This window comes from Zea mays, chromosome 5 (assembly GCF_902167145.1).
Source record: "Zea mays cultivar B73 chromosome 5, Zm-B73-REFERENCE-NAM-5.0, whole genome shotgun sequence".
Classification (NCBI taxonomy): Eukaryota; Viridiplantae; Streptophyta; class Magnoliopsida; order Poales; family Poaceae; genus Zea; species Zea mays.
This window is the reverse complement of record NC_050100.1, coordinates 31,112,141-31,118,383: the sequence shown is the minus strand read 5'-3', so window position 1 is coordinate 31,118,383 and position 6,243 is coordinate 31,112,141.

Below are 6,243 nucleotides of genomic sequence, written 5' to 3'. Positions count from 1 at the left end.
ACGCAGCAGGCCCCTACCTGGCGCGCCAACTGTCGGCGTTTCGAGACCGGGGGGTCCCTCGGGCCGACGAGTGAGTGTCGCCGCGTGCCCTAGCCCAGATGGGTCGAGCGCGTGGGCGAGCGCGAAGAGGGGAAGGAGCGAGGCGGCCGGAGACCGGCGTGAGAGAGGTGGGAATCCCGCGGCCTTCGTGTTCGTCCCGTGCCCAGGTCGGGTGCGCTTGCAGTAGGGGGTTACAAGCGTCCACGCGGGAGAGGGAAGCGAGCGGCCCCAAGAGAGCGCCTGTCCCGTCCTCGTCCCCGCGCGACCAACCCTCTCTAAGAGGGCCCTGGTCCTTCCTTTTATAGGCGTAAGGACAGGATCCAGGTGTACAATGGGGGTGTAGCAGAGTGCTACGTGTCTTGCGGGGGAGAGCTAGCACCCTAAGTACATGCCGATGTGGCAGCCGGAGAGATTTTGGCACCCAGCTGGTGTGATGTCGTGGCCGTCAGAGGAGCGACGGAGCCTGGCGGAGGGACAGCTGTCGGAGCGGTTGAGTCCTTGCTGACGTCCTCCTGCTTCCGTAAGAGAGCTGAGAGCCGCCGCCGTCACAAAGCATGCGGGGCGCCATCATTGCCCATCTGGCGGAGCTAGCCAGATGGGACACCGGTCTTGTTCTCTGCGGCCCGAGTCAGCTCGGGGTAGGGTGATGATGGCGCTTCCTGTTGACGTGGCTGGCCTGCGCCCTAGGTTGGGCGACGTGGAGGCTCCTCCGAAGCCGAGGTCGAGTCTGTCTTCCATGGCCGAGGCCGAGTTCGAGCCCCTGGGTCGGGCGAGGCGGAGGTCGTTTGGCAGAGGCCAGGGCGGAGTCCGAGCCCTGGGGTCGGGCGAAGTGGAGTTCGTCGTCTTCTAGGGCCGAGCCCGAGTCCGAGCCCTGGGGTCGGGCAGAGCGGAGTTCGTCGTCTTCTGGGGCTGAGCCCGAGTCCGAGCCCTAGGGTCGGGCGGAGCGGAGTTCGCCGTCTTCCGGGACTTAGCCCGAGTCCGAGCCCTGGGTCGGGCGGAGCGGAGTTCGCCGTCTTCCGGGACCTAGCCCGAGTCCGAGCCCTGGGTCGGGCGGAGCTTCCTATGGTGCCTTTGGCAGGACCTGACTGCCTGTCAGTCTCACTCTGTCAAGTGGCACTGCAGTTGGAGTGGCGCAGGCGGCGCTGTCCTTCTGTCAGGCCGGTCAGTGGAGCGGTGAAGTGACGGCGATCACTTCGGCTCTGCCGGGGGGGCGTGCGTCAGGATAGAGGTGTCAGGCTACCTTTGCGTTAAATGCTCCTGCGATTCGGTCGGTCGGTGCGGCGATTTAGTCAGGGTTGCTTCTTAGCGAAGGCAGGGCCTCAGGCGAGCCGGAGATGTGTCCGCCGTTGGAGGGGGCCTCGGGCGAGACGGAAATCCTCCGGGGTCGGCTGCCCTTGTCCGAGGCTAGGCTCGGGCGAGGCATGATCGAGTCGCTCGAATGGACTGATCCCTGACTTAATCGCACCCATCAGGCCTTTGCAGCTTTATGATGATGGGGGTTACCAGCTGAGAATTAGGAGTCTTGAGGGTACCCCTAATTATGGTCCCCGACAATCAGTACTATCAAATTTCATTCCACTCTCTACTATCTCCCATATGCTTGGATGGAGAGAGAACAAGTGACTACGCATTTTGTGACTCCAAAATCCGTAGTCCTCTCCATCAAAGTGAGGAGGTTTGCCAAGTGGAATGGAGAGCAAATGAGTATTTGTACTTTGCGGAATACGAGAGTAATTGAAAGAAAAGTTTGAATTAACCGTCTTTCTTTTGTCGTAGTCGTTGTCCTTTTGGGAAGAAGTGGACTCGTCGCTGTCGTCGTAGTAGACGATCTCCTTGATGCGCCTCGTCTTCTTCTTCTTCCCATCTCTTCGTTTGTGACCCGAGCCCGAGTCGGTAGGCTTGTCATCTTTCGGCTCGTTGACAAAGGACTCCTTCTCCTTATCATTGATCACAATCCCCTTGCCCTTAGGATCCATCTCTTCAGGCGATTAGTCCTTTCGTGAAGAGAACAGCTCTGATACCAATTGAGAGCACCTAGAGGGGGGGTGAATAGGTGATCCTGTAAAAACTTGATATTTAACTCACAAAACTAGATTAGGAGTTAGCACAAATAATGCCAAGTGACTAGAGAGGAGTCTTAGCAAAGCACAATAAACACAAGAAGATCAACACAGATAGACACAGTGGTTTATCCCGTGGTTCGGCCAAGTCCAACACTTGCCTACTCCACGTTGTGGCGTCCCAACGAACGAGGGTTGTAATCAACCCCTCTCAAGTGGTCCAAAGACCTACTTGAATACCACGGTGTTTTGCTTTGCTTTACTTTATCCCGCTTGCGAGGAATCTCCACAACTTGGAGTCTCTCACCCTTACAAAGATGTTCACAAAGAAGCACAGAGTAAGGGAGGGATGAGCAACTCACACAAGACACAAAGATCACAGCAAATACACACACACAAGACCCAGACTTGAGCTCAAGAGACTATCACGAGTTTCACACTAGAACGGAGCTCAAATCACTAAGAATGTCGAATAAGTGCGCAAGAATAAAGTGTGAGTGATCAACAATGCTCAAGGAATGCTTGGTGTTCTCCTCCATGCGCCTAGGGGTCCCTTTTATAGCCCCAAGGCAGCTAGGAGCCGTTGAGAGCAATCCAGGAAGGCAATTCTTGCCTTCTGTCGCTTGGCACACCGGACAGTCCGGTGCACCACCGGAAATTGTCCGGTGCGAATCTCCTTCCTTATTTGGCGAAGCCGACCGTTGCAGATTCCTAGCCGTTGGCGCACCGGACACTGTCCGGTGCACACCGGACAGTCCGGTGCCCCTCCCGACCATTGGCTCTTGCCACGTGTCGCGCGCAGATTCCGCTGCCGACCGTTGGCCCGGCCGACTGTTGGCTCACCGGACAGTCCGGTGCACCACCGGACAGTCCGGTGAATTTTAGTCGTACGCCGCAGATGAAGTCCCGAGAGCAGCTAGTTCGCCAGAGCCAGCCTGACTGTCCGGTGCATCACCGGACACTGTCCGGTGCACCACCGGACAGTCCGGTGCACCCAGACTGAGCAGACTTTGGCTGAACAAAGCCATCTCTTTTCCAGTTTGATTTCTCCTGTTTCCAGCACTTAGACACAATACATTAGTCCATAAAACAATGTACTAAGTCTAGAAACATACCTTTTGACTTGATTTGCACTTTGTCCACTACTTTGCATAGATTAACACTTAAGCACTTGTGTTGGCACTCAATCACCAAAATACTTAGAAAAGGCCAAAGGGCACATTTCCCTTTCAGGCGCGCCCATCCACACCCAAGTCAGGCTGTCGGGTGCGTCAGAACCAGTTTATAATATATACTGATATTAATTATGCTACATAGTGTAAATATTTATGTAGTTTGGCACAATAAGTAAAAACTTGTTACATGATGCATGCGCAAAATTAGTATGACAAAAATGTACGATGAAAGGAAATGGATTGACATGTATGGAAACAAAAATTTGAATTTAATGTTTTATTTCCTCCATAAATATAGGATCGCTCCAACAGTCATGCAGCTATGCTCGCCAGGAATAGTTTATGATATATACTGATACTAATTATGCTATACGGTGTAGATATTTATATAATTCGGTACACTGCAGAAAATATGTTACATGCTGCATGCGCATAAAATCAAGATGACAAAAATGTACAATGAAAGGAAATGGATTGTCATACATGGAAACAAAAAATCGTATTTAATGTTTTATTTCCTCCATAAATATAGGATCGCTGCAAGAGCCATGCAACTAGACTCGCTAGAACCAGTTTATGATATATACTTATACAAATTATGCTACATGGTGTAGGTATTTATGTAATGTGGTACACTGCGTAAAAAATTTGACATGTGTGTCGGCGTTTTGAGACAGGGGGGTCCCTAAGCCGATGAGTGAGTGTGCTGCGTGCCCCAGCCCAGATGGGTCGAGCGCGTGGGCGAGCGCGAAGGGGGGAGAGGCGAGGTGGCCGGAGCCGAGCGTGAGAGAGGTGGAAGTCCCGCGGCCTTCGTGTTCGTCCCGCGCCCAGGTCGGGTGCGCTTGCAGTAGGGGGGTTACAAGCGTCCACGCGGGTGAGGGAAGCGAGCGGCCCCAAGAGAGCGCCTGTCCCGTCCTCGGTCCCGCGCGGCCAACCTTCTCTAAGAAGGCCCTAGTCCTCCCTTTTATAGTCGTAAGGAGAGGATCCAGGTGTACAAAAAAGGGGGGTGTAGCAGAGTGCTACGTGTCTAGCGGAGAGAGAGCTAGCGCCCTAGGTACATGCCAATGTGGCAGCCGGAGAGGTCTTGGCACCTTGCTGGCGTGATGTCGTGGCTGTCGGAGGTGCGACGGAGCCTGGCGAAGGGACAGCTGTTGGAGCGGTCGAGTCCTTGCTGACGTCGCCCTGCTTCCGTGTCACACCCGGTTTTGGAAGGTAAACCGGATGCGAACCATGTACGTGCCAGGATCAGAACTCACGTACACAGCGATTACATAAATGAACATCATCGCACAATGCTCCAATAATAACTTAAAAGAGTATTAACTTATTACATCACAGAGTCATAGACATCAACATAGTCATCGTCTTAACAGGTAAATCAAAGTACTAGCGAAACGCAGTAAAGAAAAGGCCTCCACAGGCAGCTGACTGGGGGTTGCCGCCAACCCACACCTAAAATTCATCGTAGTCTTGGAACTCCTGGAAGTCTCCTTCCACGACTTCGCCTTCTCCTGAGCAGTGGTTGCAATGTGGACAACCTGGTGTTTTGTGGTAAAGCAAGGATGAGTACACATCAACGTACTCAGCAAATGTCCCGTTTGGCTGAGGTGGACTAGCTTTATGTGGGGTTAGGCTCAAGCAGTTGCTTTTAGTTGGTCAGGTATTTATCATTAGTAGAAGCCAGATTTTAGCATTAACCAACCCGTAAACCATTTCCTCATCGAGGAACATCATCATCATCGTCGAACCAAAACCATAACATAATCCTTGCATCTCGAACCATCTGTATCTCTAATCAAAGAGGATCCCAAGGCTGCTCTTAACCGTGAGCACGACTGATATATCAGTTTCACTACCCTCTGCAGAGGTTGCACACTTTACCCATGAGTCATGATTCCCTTTCTACCCGGGGAGAGCTAATCCCCATTGACCACTACCTAGGTGGTCCGGCAGGGCATCACTACGTAGCTTTTACAAAGATTCCCTAGAGATCATAGCTGCCTGTTAGGTTTCTCCAGTTTGATAAACACAGTACCCCTCCCCGCAGGAGAGTGACTAACAAAGAGCAAAACGAAAGAACCTCGGCACTCAGCCTCGGCATAGCAAGCACTGTGCCTGGACCCCATTGACGGCACGACGGCTAAGCAACTACACCTCTAGTTCATCTAATTAATCAGCTAAGGGCATCCCATTTCACCCTCATGGTTGCACTGTTATCCCGGGTGGTCTCTCAACGAACCAGTCCTTACGGAGAGGTACTCAGGAAACAGCCTGAGCCCCCTAGAGTATCACAAGATCATCAACATCATCAGGATAACAGTATCATAAATAGTCACATCATGTTCATTGATTAAGTTAAGGCAATAGCAGAGTGCTAACCATAACAACCCAATAGGTCGTCAAGGACAAAGTAAAGTGTAAAGCTAGTCAATCCTTAGGTTTCAAGTAAGTAATGCGGGATAGTAAGTTATAAATGAGTAGGACATAATGGGACAGAGGACACTTGCCTTCACCAAACTGCTGATCAGGGACTTCCTCTGCAACTGCCTCGGGAAACACAGACTACTCGTTGTCTACGTAAAGCAATCATTCACACTATGCACTTGGGAAAATAACAAACAAAAACAAAATACCAAACATATGCAGCAGCGAGAGGTCACATGTTCATAACTGAAAAGGGATAGGCACTCTGGTGTTCTCTAGGCCTGGGGTAGAGGACTATACAAAATGAGTCATTATCCACTACTCAGGTTTAAGTCAGTGGTGGGATTAAATAATTATCTGGTTTAAGTTCCTAAACTTAAGTGTTTGAGTCCATAAACTTAAGTGCTCCAACTTTTATTAAAGTCTACTTTCTTTTATTTATCTCAAATAGGGTTCCCATAACATTAACTTTATCCTAATGATTAACCATTAATTGGGACATGGAAACAACAGGGAAACATTGCATAAACAGATAGATAATAATA